Raw genomic sequence first — 14,548 nt, 5'->3', positions numbered from 1 at the left:
TACTTGTGGAGAAGGTATGCTTGGCATCTCGGTGATGATTTCTTTATGGCCAAGGGGGAGCTCTATAGAAGTAGACTGGGTGAAATACAGAAAGCTTATGCACTAACAGATGTCTTCTTCTCCACATTTTCCCTCCCTCCAGCCTGTCCTGCCTACAGAAGGGAGGAAACCTGTCCCTCCCCTCTTTTCCTGCTGTCATTCAGCTGCTTCCCCAGAGCCCACCTCGAGATGTCTGCTGGCAGGGATGGGAGCGAGGAGAAATCCCAGTGCTGGGCAGGGCAGAGCAGCACCTGCAGCTCGATGTCATCCTCACCACTGCAAATTCTTGTATGATGACACCATGTAATGGGCCTTAAAAGCTCCTCTCTTTTAATTTTTGCATTTTGCTCCTCTATTTATAAAGCAGGGTACACAGGCATGCCGGGTAAAGGCAGGCACACGATGCCAAGGCAGGATTAAGCCCAACTGCATTGCAGCAATTCCAGGCGCTGCCAACCCAGCTCTTCTGCACACCGTGTGCTGGGGCTCAAAGAGCAACCCCAGCCCCGTGGGGCTGCCCGTGCCCCACTCCACCACCCCACTGCCTGCAGCCCAGGGTTTGCACCAGCCACAAATCCAGCAGCAAGTGTTCAGGCCGGATTTTATTCAGCCCTTGTCCGAAAGAGTTGTGGTGATCCCAACAGCACTGGAGTCAGAGGTAATGTAACACGGTGAGGGTGGCCAACGTGATCCCCCATCTTCATTTCCCTTTTAACGCAGAATTAATTTTATCTAGAGGAAGTTTCTTAAGACGAGAAATTCCGTCTGGATATCAGTATTTCCAGTAATGGAAAATCCACCGTAACCTAGGCACACTGAGCCATGGTCAATTAACTGCACTGCTAAAAGGTTGCTCCTGCCGTCTCCATCATCCATTCGGTCCATTAGGGAAAATCCAGTAGTTTTAAAAATGAGATGCATGTCATTTCAACTTATATATATATATATATATATTTTTTTTTTAATGTGTGTAAAATTATGTTAATTAAAAAAAGAAAAAGAAAAAAAAAGCTCCCCCCAAAGACATTATTTTCCAGAAGCTGCAATTACTGCTCTTTTGCTTCTGACTCTGGACCAAGAGCTAATGAACTCGTTGACAATGTAACTAGAATGCAAGGAAAGGGACTTGGCACAGCAAGAAACTGTGCCCTATGAATAGAAGGTTTCGTACAGCCTCAGCCACGTTAATTCTGTCTCCATTCAAAAACACAGTGCCTGAGCACGGGGGAACATTTCCACGTTTGACAGATGGAATAATCGCAGCAGCGAGATATTAATACTCCATTAAGCAACCACAGATATTTTTTTCCTCTTCCCCTAAGTTCAAAAACAAAGAACAGAAGGTAAGGTAACTATTCACAGCCTGTTTAGCAAGCTCACCTATTTTTAATGCGCTAGCTGCTATTATGCCAAAGTACCCATATCTCCTGAAAAAAAGCTGGTTAAAAATAGAACTCTATTAATTAGAGTCACCAGCAGTTGCAGAGGTTATGGCCTGATTTTGCTCTCACCTACAGACACCACAGGAGCCAGTGGGCTGAGGGAGGGGAGGCAGGTCCATGCACCACCGATGTCCAGGGCAGATCCGTGCACCCATTCAGGACGGGCAAGAAGGGACTGGCACAGGAGCAAGAAGGAAGGGTGTATTTGAGAGCTTAATGAGGCTGCAAGACCCACTGCCACCCGGGGCTCCTGAAACCCAAGAGCCAAAGTGTAATTTATGCGGATAATAATACCTAGGGTCATTATAGCCAGTAGTAAGAAGCATTTGGAAGGCGTATACAATGTCATGCAGCAGGGTGAAGCCAGCTGTTAGAGGTTAGGAAAAGGGCTGTCGTGGAAGAGAGATTGCTCTGCAACTGCCTGCTACTGTTCTTTGTATTTGAGGGAGCCATCTGGTACCAAACGCTGACATGGGCTGGACAAATTAGAGCCTCCTGTGTGGACAGCGATTTTCTAAATTTGTATTCTCCATTTCCACTCAATGCTGCAGATAGCATTTGGCAAAGTAGAACAACGTAGCCAAACTGTAAGACATCTGCTTTGCCGAAGTTATCAGAGACATGAAAATTAGGTTTTATCTAGAAGGTGGCAATCTAGGCCAAGCAAACCAAACTAACTTCTATCTACAGTTAGAGGCATCTCCAGGAGCAGGTAAGTTGGCTTTCTCTGTGCCATCCATAGGTGGCAAGGGGTCAGGCAGCTCTGACTGAATAGCAATGATGGTTGAAGGGAGGTGAGATGAATCCTACCCAAAGGAAGGACTGCTGCAAGCTGCTGCTGTGTGGTATTGCCCGATGGATTCTCAGCATGAGAATAAAAATGCCTACCCTAACCAATAATAATAATAAAGTTTCTTAACTCACCTCTTGCAGCTTAATTGTCAGTCTTGGGAGACCTCATTTTTTACATACCATAAAAGCAACAAAAATTTGATAAAGCGATCCAACCATTAACTGAACTGGAGGATAGTGCTGGAGAAGGAGCCAGCAAAAAGTGTAAATCACAGCCCCTTCCACTGAGCAGGTATGACAGCATTTCTGTTAAATCCAGCTGAAATCCACTGGTATTAGTTCATCCATCTTAAGAATATGAATGAATATAGAAATCTGGGTATGGGAATCCTCCTTTTATTAAATTTGTTGGCATTTCATTGTCAGAAGTGAAAGCACAAATAGGGATTGAGCCGCCTTGCTTTCACTTCTCTTCTGTGGCATCCCAGAATGAGCCACGTAGGCTCAGGCATGGCCCATGAGGCTTTAAGTCAGTGAACATGCAGGTTGCCAGTGACTCCAGTGGTCTTCAAACCACACTTTTACAAAAAGGCAAACCAGTAATGGGGCCTGAGAGATCTGAAGTGTCTTGGCTTCACCAGGAATGGGTGTGTAGACCCAATTTCAGATTTTAAGGGCTGGTGGCTTTGACCTGAATCACTTTGAAGCTGATGAACAGCCCCACAGGAGCATGTTTGTTGTTTTTGAGGCTGAGTTTCTTAACAGGCAGCTTTGGGTGACCACAAAGTCAGCCGTGACAGTGAGCTCCACCACGACTTTCATAATCCAGCCCCAGACCTGAAAATTACAGCTTGCTCCCATCCCTGCCTTTCACATCCTTCTGCACCTGCTGACTTTGGCTGGAGTTGCAGGTGATAAAACACTACCAGAAAGTCTGTTGTAATATTTCCCCATGCATCAAAAGCATAGGAATTCAGGAGAATTTACGAGAAACTCTGGCAAGATTTATACCCTGGTTCACAAGCCAAAGCCTTTCAAAGGAATTAAAATACATTTCTTATGAGCAGCTGAACTCGTGTTCATGCTCTTAGTGCTATCAGACAGGATTCCTGGGTTTTGCACTCTTGCCAGCTCTTTCAGCTCTTTCTGTTATTTTGAGAAATGTGCTTCACCTCTTTGTGCCTTTAGTTTCCATATCTGTAAAATGGGCACTGCAGCTAATTTAGAATTTCTGCATCAAGTAATGTTGGAATGTTGGCAAAGCACTTAAAATTGTGATTGTGGAGTTCTTGATTTCTTGATTTCAGCCTGTGAAGAGAGTAAAATTAAAGCTGATTGCTACAGAAAAGAAGCCTTTGTGTCTCATCTTCCTCCATCAGATTATGTTTCTAAAGGTATGTTAAGAAGTGAGACCCCATAGGGGTTAGTGGTGTCCATTTAAATCTCTCAAATACCTACACACAAATATACCAAGCACATGAGGATTAACTCTAAATCTGAGTGGATTAGTCAAGAAGCTTTGCACGGCAACGTGGAATTGCTGGAGAAAAATATATAAAATTGTCATTTTTGTCAACTTTACAATACAACTTGATCCCCCGTGTATAATGAACAGTAAGCCTGGCAATATCCCAGGATCAGGTGAAGAGAAAACTTTCACTTGGGAAAAACCAGTGGAATTCACAGGGTCAGAGCATCAGAGACGGGAAACCTGAGGCCACCTAGCTCCCTCACCCCGCACCAGGCAGTCCCCACTGGCTGCCCTCCTGGAGCTTGTCCAGCCCTGCTTCGAAGATCTATTCACCCATAAGGATAAAAATATATATTTACTCACTCCCTGCTGGGCAAAGACAACTATGAGAGGTTAGGATGTGAAGGACCTGGTTAAATGCACAAAATAACAAGAGCAAGCAGATGACCTCGATCAATGAAGGCTACATGTGTTACAAGTAAGAGGGAGACAGTTCTCTTTCAACAAGTGGGGAGAGCATCTAAAATAGAGAAAGCATGCTTTCATACATAGATTCCCTTTTCCTATGAGATGCTTCAGCCAAAGGGGAGCAGAGAGAACTGCTCGTGATAACCTCAGTGGTCCCTGTGCTGAACTACACAAGCCCTGCCATGCTGCATGTGGACGGAGGGAGGGGAAAACAAAACATCAGCAAGTGATCACAGGGAAGTTCAGCCCTGACAGCTGACCTGAAAAGCTCTGAGACTATGGGTAGAAAGAAGGGAGCCCCACTCTACCCTGCTGCCAGCTACAGGGCAGAAATATGAAAAGATTGCAAGATTTTATTTATTTTATATATATATATAATTTATTTTCCTGAGGAATAACTAGGATTGCATTTGATCCACAAAACTCTCCTCACTTCTTTTTTTTCTAAAAATTTCCCTGCCTGGAACTGGTTGTCAGTGGCTGCATGACTGGTCACAGATTATTCATAGCCGTAATTAGCAGGTGTGTGACTGCCTGTTTAGCCACATTTTTAGATCTCCGGGCTGGCTCTTGCAAGCTGTCAAAAAGAAAGGCATTATTTTAGGTAAAATACCACTGCAAAACAGAGTGACATTCAGTTTGACGTGTGAGGATAAATTAAGGATGAGGATACGTTAAAGAAAACTCAGAGCGCCTTCGTCACATTCCTATATTCAAGGAGAAATGCAGCTGAGTTTCAGTTGATCTTGGCTTCTTCATTGACCTGTAGCAGTAAATTTTCCCCCCTTTTAGTGTTTAAATAGTTTGTCAGTGAATGATCCCATTCATAAAGCGCTGGTGATGACAGTTCTGCAAAGCTAAATGGCACTTAACTGTGCACCTAATAAATCTGCAACAAAAATAAACAGAGAGGAAGAGGGGAAAAAAAGATTAAAAAAAAAAAAAAAAAAAAAAAAAAAAAAAAAAGATTAACAATGCCAAAGAGCTAAAAAGAAAAAAAAAAATCGACTGGCAGGTACGAAGGGATATTGTCATTAAAACTGTTTGAAATTGTATTGTGCAGGATTGCTCCCATTTCCTGCGCCTTTTTGGCTGACCTTTGAATTCTCAGAAGGAAACAGCCTGGGTTGACATTGGGGAGCTCTGTCTTCAAACGTGAATTTGCTGTGGGCAGCGCAGATCCATTGCCCCGTGTCCCTCCTCAGGTACCCACTTCTTACCAGGACCTCTTCAGTTAGGGAAAGGGCATCGCCACACTCACAGAAGGCAAAGTTTGCTTCTATGAAATGGAAACCTCGATTCCATGTAGCCAAGGGAAAGCAAGTAGTCAAATTGCTGAAAGCAGGAATCAGGTCTGGGTGGACATTAGGGCAGAAAAGCTGGTACTAAAAGATCCAGTAATGAACAAATCTCAGCACGCTTGTGCTACAAACAAGGCGCTTATCACAGCACTACACACTCCAGGAGCAACAGCTTGAATAAATCAACCTAGGCAGAGGTGGCACTGGAGAAATGTCACACGTATTCAAGAACTGTAAAGAAAATCTGAAATGAGCAAAAACACTGAAAATTGACTTTAATAGCTTGGAGGGAAAAAAAAACCAACAACCCTAAAAAGTGTTTAAGGCTATACAGGGAAATGGGACAGTGTGGAAAGAAGTTTGCTATGTTTAATCTCTCTCTTCAATAAGATAATGCTTTCTAAACAAAGGAAATGCAGTAGAGCAGTATTTTTTTTATAAGCTGCATAAGTCTGGATAGGGAATTAATGACTTCGCTGACAAAAATGAGGTTTTGTATGAGAGGGCATGGAGGCAGCTAGAGGTCGAGGGAAAAACGTGTTTTCAGAGGGAAACAAGTGGGCTCAAGGAAGTTTATTAACCGAGCCGTTCAGGATTCAGACTGAGACTAATTTTATACAAGACTTTAATTAAAACCCTGGGCAGAAAAAGCAGGGCTGAGCCACCAAAGTGTGCTGATGACAAAAAGCTGAGTCAGATTGCAGTTACTGAAAAGGATTGTATAACCTGCAGGAAAAGCAGGAGAGTGAGGGCTGGAACAGGGGAACGAGACATGGGAGGAGCAAAACACCATGTGGTAATCAGGGAATGATTAACAGAGGTTTCTGGCTACTGAAGTCAGGTGGCCCATAGGGAAAAAAAAAATAAAAATTAAAAAAAAAAAAATTGTAACTCCAAAATGAGCCCAATTCCTGATGGAGACAGTACAGCTTGGCTGTATCGATGTGTGCAGTTTTTATAACCTGTATTCAAGAAAGATAAACTCAGCCTGGAACAGTAGCAGCAGAAGGACAGCAGAGCGATCAGAGGAAGGAGTTTATCTCATGAGACAAGCCTGCGAGAGCCCAGGGGACGAAGGCTGCTCTGAGATATGATCCCTATCTATAAATACCCAGGGACAGAAGCAGCAGAGAGGGAAAATGGTTTGCACCAGTGGGCAATACTAGTCAAAGACAAAAATAAAAGACAGCTAAATGGGACATACATAAGCGTAGACAGGCAATCAAATGAAGGACTGTCACAGGAGTTTGCCTCTGATACAGCTTTCCAGTAGAAGCAGAAATGTGTGATTCCCCTTAATTTTAACAGCGACTGAAATACTTATGAAAGGGAAGGTACAAGCTAACATGTTCATTTGCAGCTTCGTAGCCTGGAAGGACCCTTCAGACCTGAACTTTAATCTCCTGCCATCAGAAAGGGTCCCACCTTGACAAAGCACCCCGAGCAGTATCAGCAGAGAGTCTTGTTGCATAGGGAAAGGGGAATATTTGTATCACACTTCACCAGCATCCATTTCTCCACCTGTTGTTATTGTAACTGCACTGAGTTTAATCAAACTGAGCTGTTAGGAAGAACAAGCAGGAAATGAAACTGATAAAAATAGGATCCTCCCCGAAGGCCCGCGCGGCCCTCAGAAGTGCTCGGGTTCCAGATTTGGCAGCACTCGCTTCTTTACCTGCTCCAGATTTATTTTACAAGACTGGAGCTCAATTTCTTTGCTGGTAGCAGATCTTGAAAAAGAATTATTAGGAAAGAACTGAGAAGTAGAAAACTTTCCTTTGCTGAAAGAAAAAAAAAAAAAAGGGAAATCCTGCCTTGCACTCAGTTGCTGGGCTTGCAGTAACTTCTGACTTAGGAGAGCCACCACTACAGGAGGCTGTTCGTGACACCCTCAAAGGAGCTCTATCTTCAGAAGCAGGATTATCTCTTTCTTGAAAATCAAGATCTCTCTCGGGTGTCTTAAATTCAGACTTTGAAGTCTTTCTTGGCCCCTGTTTCCAGGCCCGTGTCCCACACAAACTGCACACAGCGCCGAGGGGATCCAGCCAAAACCCCGCGCTCAGCTACCTCAGGCTCTCCATGAATTCCTGCTCGAACAGATGGGCTTCATCCTGTGTCCAAAAGGTCAGCAAATCTGGCTTAATTCAGGCCAGGCTGGGAGCCAGGGAGAGGAGCATTCCTCAGGGAGGGGATAACCTGGGCTGTGCCACCAGCTGTGAAGAGCTTTTATGAAAGGAGAGCAAAATGCTGGGCTTTTGCTTGTGCCCAGGTGACCGCATGGCATGAGGGGCCAGAGCTCAGGAAGGAAAATAATGAACCTCAGAGCCTGTGTTCAGCGGGGACAATGCTTGGCTGACACTTCACGAATAATTATTCCATCTCTCCTGGCAGGAGCTGAGAGCAAACGTCAACCCGGCCTCTGCTCTTTGACATCTTCATATTACCGCTCCTGATGGGTGACTTCTCACTGCACAAATGGATCTAATTATTACCTCAGGGGTAAATATTCACTCAGGCACACAGAATAAGGCAGGTAACTCCCAGTCTGGGCTTCTAATCCCATTATCAGACACCTCCTCAGCATCATTATCCTCAATAACACAAAATGAAGCACAGGGGAAAAAATACCATTGTATTTCCAGTAATGAGAAGCACGGACAAGAGAGGAAATAATTTCTCTGAGTCATGCTCCCCACCCAAATAATAGAAATATCTCCATGTGGAGAAGCAAATGACGTTATGGATTAGCTGCGTTTAATTTTCAGCATGAAGAGGTTCCTACGTGCAAATGCCAGCACGGAAAGTCAGCCCTCCCTCCTTGGGGGGCCGGGGCTCCTGCTCATTGCCCCGAGGTTTGCAGAGAGCTGCAAGGGATCGGTCCCTGCAGGATGGGATGCTCCATCATTCTACATCAATCCAGGGAGGGACACAGCCAGAGCAATCACTCTGCATGCAGAAAGCGGGTGTGATGGGCAGTTTGCAGTTTGGGGGCAGATTCAGGCTCTGGGCATCCTCAGCTGTGCTGTGCCCCTGCTGCCACAGCACGAAGGAGCTCCTGCAGGAGGCTGGGGAGAGGGGTAGGAACCAGGGCTAATTCGAGGTCTGGCTACATGGGGAAATCCCCATCTCTCCAGCCAGAACCTCGAGTGCCCAGAGCACTGAGGCTTGTACGTGCACATACACACACATGCTAGGGACAGGAATGGGTGAGGGAGGAAAACTGAACCTGTTTTCACTGAGCTGGTGCCATAAACTCCCAGAAGAACAGCCGTGGGCAAGAAACCCCCCAGTCTAGGACCTGTTTGTATATTTATACCTTTAATACACTGCTTTCATCTTGTTTATTTCTCATTTAGCTACTAGATGTCCAGGAGAGTCCGTATTTCATGAGGCACCAGGAAACCTCCACAGAGGGCAGCTGAGCAACCTGGCTTCAAAATTCACCTTCCCTCTGAACGCGATCTTGCTAAACAGCACTCAAGAGCCAGAGAAATCTGCAGGGTTTGTCTGTATCCAGCAGTCTCAAGGAAGGAGCCCTGTTGCTTTCACGACAGTTTACACCTCTCTTTTCTGACTTCCACAAAGACTACTACCACATCATCGTAATTACCAGGTGGCACGGCTGGAGCAGCCACCCAAGCCTCCTAGCTGTGACAGGAAAGGATGCTGCTGACAATTTATGGGCTTGCTTCTTGCATAAATACCAGGACGTGACTGACTGAACTGCATATTAAAGGAGCTCTCAGCCCTGCTTTAACTCAGCTCAGTTGCTGCAATAGCCTTTCCAACACCTTGCAGGTGTGGGACCTCTCGTGTGTAGTTTTACCATAAGGAAACCCCACCAGCTTACTGCAGGCTGTGAGAATCTGCACAGCATCAGAAGTGGGTACCACAGCTCTGCTACAACCAAAGACTTTGCTCTGGCTAAAGTAAGAGCTGGGCTCTGACAATAGTCTAGGAGCCTGTAACATTTCCCACCTGACAAGGATGCTAGCTGCTGGTTGGGAAAGATACTAAATGGCCCACAAAGGGGAAGTGCAAAAGGCCCGAATCATTTTCCTTTTGTTTTATCTACAAGAGTTTGGTTACTTTGGTTTTCAGCAAATACTGCAGGCATTTGCCCAAGGGGTGCTGTTGCTTCCTCTACTTTTGACAGTGCTCTGGCATGCTCAGCAGGATTCTTTCCCAGGAAATTTTGTCTTGTGAAATTTCTTTTTGAAAAATGTGTTTCCCACTGATTTCTGGGGAACCAAACCTCCCAGATGCATGAAGGAAAGTAGGCGGCCCAGGACTGGGATGACTGCAGGAACCTCTCTTAGTGAGTAACTATGACTCTCAGTTGTTTGACAAAACAAGTGTTTCAGTGTTTCCAGCAGGTAAGGGATGTGTCAGAACAGCCTGGAGGGGTTAACTCTCTCCATTGGCAGCAGCCAGGCAGCACACATCTCCCTGTTGGCACCTATGGCTCCCAGCAGTGGTAAGAAGTTTCCTTCCTGTTACTGCCATGCTAAGGCATAGCTATTACAGTGTGTTGGAAAAGTATGTTCAGGGAGATTAACAATATGGGAAGGGACTAGAATGGTGGGAAAGCCTAGATGTCAGAAGGTATCTGGTTACGAGAAAATAAAAAAATATATATATAAATAAAATCAATTTCTGCTAGGGAAAAAATGTCTTTAGATTTTCATAGGGTTCACATCCCAGCACTGAAAATCCAATTCACAAACTCCAGGATTTTGAAGTCTAAAGCTAGCATCTAGCTATGGATTCCCAGAGAAGAAGAATCAACAGGTTTTGTTTGTTTGATTGTTTTTGTCATTTTAACCAAAATCGCTAAATTAAGCAATTTGAGTTGCAACTATGTTTTCAATGTAAAGCAGGAAACATTACTGTGTTCCAAAGATTTATGCCCCCCCAAACACCTATTCCTAAGTTTATGGTAAAACTTGAAAAATCCCAACTTGTGGTATGACACCATGAGAAGAAAGAACAAATTTCTTACAGGATGTTCACACCCAACACCTCAGATCCCATGAGACTTCAAACCCATGCCTTTTTCAAGATGTGGACTTGCACCGATGTCTTGTGTTGTAGCCTAACTCCAGTCCAATTGTCCTTTACTCAACCATATTTTGTTCTTTACTCAGCTGTGTTTTAACCATAGAGCATAAGAGGAAATTGGCAAAAAAAAATATAAATAAATCATCATTCCTGCATATATGGTTAAACCCCAGAAAAATCTGTCTTTAAAACCCCAGAGAAATCTGTCTTTTGACATAAAGCCAGGGCTTTATGTCAAAATTTTTTAAAGTCCACTTTTAAACAAAATTACTTTTCCTCCAACTTTTTTTTTTTTTCACATAGTTTGATGCAGCTTTATTTTTCAGCTTTATTTTCAGCTGTTTTCAGCTTTATTTTTCTTTCACATCCTTGTCCTCTCTTTGTTCACTCCTTCCTTTCCTTACATCCCTTTTACATTTTGCTTCTGAAAAAAGTGATGGAAAGTGGAACTGAAAACTCACCCAAACACCAATTGCTTTGTATTGGCCTGGAGCTAAACTATTTTTTTTTTAAAAACAGGACGACAGCCCATTCATCCTTGCTGGGACCTCGGGGAACTTACCATTTTGTAGGATGAGCTCAGTGCTTTGCAAAATTATCTAAACAGTGGGTACAATAAAAGGTGGGTCCCAGCCAGAACTCCGGATATGAGCACTTTCCATCCCTGTAGGGGAGTTCGTATTTCAACATCAGGGCTTGTTTCTTGCTGTTAGAACTGGAAGCCAAACACCCTTGAACATTTGCAAGGCTCAACCCCAAGGGCACACATCTCTGATCAGACTCCCCTGATAGGTGACAAGCCAGCCTAGGACAGGAGGTCTCAGTACCTGGGAGGCAAATACTGGTCTTTGAAAAGATAAAACTGTCTTCAGGACCAGTGTGAAGACACCTGGAAAGCCCTTTGATGCCACTCTATTGGTAAAGGTGAAGCCTTTTTGTGCAGACATTTAAAGGTTCCTCATCTCTAAGGTTTCTGTCTTTTTCCAGGACATAGCAGTATTCCCAAGTATCGAATCTTGCACTAAAGGGACCATCTCATTGCCAAGGGGTCTGAGAACATTGCCACTCCAGGGCATGAGCTGAGCACTGCTGATAGAGACAGAAAAATTAAAAAGGCACCATTGAATTAGCTGGAGACAAGTGCCCAACCTGCACTTCTGTTGAATGTCCGTCTCCTAGAAACTTGTTGCTAAAGCCTTCAGAGACGTGCCATGTCAGTGTTCCGGAGAACCAACACAACTGTTTCTAACAGAAAGGGGACTGGGGATGGTGGTGTTCGGGAGCAGTGGGTATTTGCAGAGATGCAGTCCTGTCTGGTCTTTGAGGAACAACATGCACTTTTAATTTTCTCAATTTGAAAAGCCCGTACAGCTCTAGACCAATGAAAGGTGGTTCAGGAATAACCACTGATTGGTACAAAACTCACAAACATGCCAGGCTTTTAGCTCAGCAAAAACTCCTCAAGATCCAGGAAGAGTTCCTCTCCTTGCTAGGCATGACAGAGTACAGCACTTCCTCGTACCAACCACTGATAGAAGAAGTAGGAGAAATAAGGAGAAATAAACCCAATGGATGAGAAGAAGTAGGAGAAATAAGGAGAAATAAACCCAATGGAGGAGAGTCTCAAAACAAGAGGAAAAGGATCACTTGCCTACCTACAACGACTAGGGTCAGTGTTCAACTCTACTAGAATCTGTAGATGTTTTTCTCCAGCTGCAGACGTGACACAGAACAAACAAAAACAAAAAGATTTATCCAAGAGATAAATAATTGTTTTTACCATTTATCCCCTGCTGTTTTCCTCCCATCCAGACATACACATTCAGAACGTGCTTTCCATGAACATTCAAGAGGCTACCAGGAAAGCCAGTGAAAGTAATTTAGTGTAAGTAAATATGAGACAGCATTTAAAGACAGCTAATTTTGCACTTAATCACACTGAAAAATAAGAGGCTAAGATTACTACTCATCTAAATGAGGAACAGAATCATCTTCAATGTCTTATGGACTCATTAAAAACTAGCCCAGACAGCTAGAGTATTGCATTTTTACCCAGATTGACTCATAAGTGATTAGAATGGGATTAGCAAATAAAAAAAGTCACTGGAATGGTTCCCACTGTAAAGTAGTGTTGAGTCAGAAACAATTATTTTCATCTGGGAAGTGGGAAATGACATTTCCCAAAACTTATTGCTGGAAAATGACCAGCTTTGTTTGTGTTTTAGAAATTTATCTTCCTCAAAAGGTTTGAGATTTTGTATTTTCATATTTCTCCTTTTCATTGAGTAGCACAGAAATACCACAAGCCTTTTCCTGATTCAGGAGAACATTAGTTTTCTTGTTTCTGTATTTCTCCCCAACCCCAATCTAAATCTATCAAAATCTCCCAAAACAGACAAGGGCACTGGCTGTCAGTAATAATAACATAATAAAAGTCCAATATGCATTTTCTATTTTATGGAACACATTTTGGATGAAAGAAAGGGTATATATAGACATTTTAAAGTTTACAAAATGCTGTGCTTACACTGAGAAGTTTTAGAAAAATGGACTGGAAAATGTCTCCACTTTGAGCCCAGAGAAGTTAAATTTCTTTGATGCATTCCCTGAAGGTCAGGTTGGATTTTTTATTTGATTGTTTTAAATGTTTACAGAATGATCTGCACAGAAAATTTGATTTAATAACCTCTTTAAGCATCCAAATAAACCTAGTGGACTCTTGCAGGCATTATATTATTATTATTATTATTTTTTATTTTGCAAACTAATTGGTGAAACTCAATAGAAAAATTGTTTCCAGTAAATTGCTCCCTTTACCCTCACTGAGTAATACCACACTTAAGACTTGTAGAAACATTTTATTTTGAGATAAGTGCTGTTGCTAGTATCCAAGAACAATACATGACAATTATAGATTTCATAGACCATCTAATCTAATTCCTGTATAAACAGGCTATAGGCCTTTTTTAAATTAAATGCCATTTCAAGTCCAATAGACATGGTTGAACTAAAGCAGTTTTAGGAGAGAGAGAGGAAAAAAGACTTCCACAGATAAGGAATCTGCAACAACATACTGTATCCTAATTCCAGCTAACCAGACAAGTGCCAAAATCTGTCCTGCCACCTCTCCCTGTGCCTCTCATGAGTATGTTACGGCACTGTGGAACAAACAATGGTTCAAAGAAACAGATCCCCACATATTTTAATGGCAGAAGAAGTACTTCATGGCTCACAGCCTGCATTTTCCAACACGACAGGCAAGAGGGAAATCTGTTTTCCCATTTCCACCTCCATGTAAAATAACTAAATGCCATAAAATGCCTGAGATTTTCAGTTTCTTACAAAAGAGCATTGCCCAACTCTGGTGATTTTTTTTTTAATTATTTTTTTTTATTGAGGTGTATCAAACCTGTAGGTGCACCTAAATACATTGTAATCTACAGATTTAAGTACTTAGCACAGTGAGTGGAGCAATGCACTTCATTGAAGTCAGCTGGAGCTTTGCCATGGAAGTATTACCTGATGCAGATGCATGCGCCATTGCAGAGCAAATGCTGAGGTGGACTTAAAGTCTTTCAAATATCATTGAGCAAGAAGATGGGAAAAGAAAATAAATCCTTTCTCCCCACTGAACACTCCTTGGATAAGTCACTTGAGAACTATGTGTGTGAATTGTTACGCATCCCCTCATTTATTGGCTGTCCAGATATAAGTGTAGGTGGAAAGGTGACAGAAAAAAAAAGCTAGAACACCAGTGATCCCACCCTGACACATTCATCTGCACCCAGGGACAAGGTGGCATCAACAGCACCCCTCACCTACCTTCGCAAGGTGCTACAAGGAGTTTGCACAGTGCTTCCTGCGCTTTGGTGTTATGGAAAGTTCGATGACTCCCATTTTCTCCAGTTTGTTAGAATGAAAAACCTAGCCCAGAAGTGTCTGGACATTTTGAAAAAAAATCTAGGATTCTGAAA

General features: G+C 43.1%; 1 long non-coding RNA gene across 2 annotated transcripts in view; it reads right to left on the bottom strand.

The window, feature by feature from the left end:
• Positions 1 to 1,698, bottom strand: part of LOC110352740 (uncharacterized) — a 36,207-nt gene extending 34,509 nt beyond the window's left edge. The window contains exon 1 of one of the 2 annotated variants that reach the window (XR_011804878.1): positions 1,551 to 1,698. This is a non-coding gene — a long non-coding RNA (uncharacterized lncRNA). The remainder of the gene's footprint in view (positions 1 to 1,550) is intronic. The other variant, XR_011804879.1, reaches the window with a different exon arrangement.
• Positions 1,699 to 14,548: the final 12,850 nt, after the last annotated feature.

This window comes from Anas platyrhynchos, chromosome 25 (assembly GCF_047663525.1).
Source record: "Anas platyrhynchos isolate ZD024472 breed Pekin duck chromosome 25, IASCAAS_PekinDuck_T2T, whole genome shotgun sequence".
Classification (NCBI taxonomy): domain Eukaryota; kingdom Metazoa; phylum Chordata; class Aves; order Anseriformes; family Anatidae; genus Anas; species Anas platyrhynchos.
Note: the sequence above shows the minus strand (reverse complement) of the source record. Positions and strands in the feature narration are given on the sequence as shown.